The sequence below is a fragment of the Penaeus monodon genome, chromosome 23, assembly GCF_015228065.2.
Source record: "Penaeus monodon isolate SGIC_2016 chromosome 23, NSTDA_Pmon_1, whole genome shotgun sequence".
Lineage (NCBI taxonomy): Eukaryota > Metazoa > Arthropoda > Malacostraca > Decapoda > Penaeidae > Penaeus > Penaeus monodon.
The window spans coordinates 6,890,986-6,891,449 of record NC_051408.1 but is presented as its reverse complement, the minus strand read 5'-3'; positions in this window follow the sequence as shown (position 1 = coordinate 6,891,449).

Below are 464 nucleotides of genomic sequence, written 5' to 3'. Positions count from 1 at the left end.
ATTTATGTCAAGTTTTGTTAATACAGGGCACACCTTTCGCCCGATAATATTATATATCCGTGAAATATGTGCAATGCCATTTGAATTACTGGTTGCATATATATTGCATAATAAAATTATAGCAGTGGGCCATCTCCTTATCCTGATGTGTGGCAAATCGTCGTAAGATTCCTCTGTTAGTCCTAATCATTTGGCACGCGCATCGTGGTGCATTTGGGGTCACAGAGGTCAGTTTAGTGTTTAGCCGATCTGAAATGAATTATAATGTGTTAGGTCAGGTTCAGTTATATAACTTCAAGTCACGTTCGAATGTATACCGGTAATGTGCCATAACAGGTAAGATTAGGGTTAATTACAACGCAGTAGGATTGGTCCATGTGAGGGATAAAGTTGCGAAAGTATACTTTCCATCTCGACTGCGTATTTTCTGAAGAAGGAAAAAATCCAATAATTCCGAATGTTGC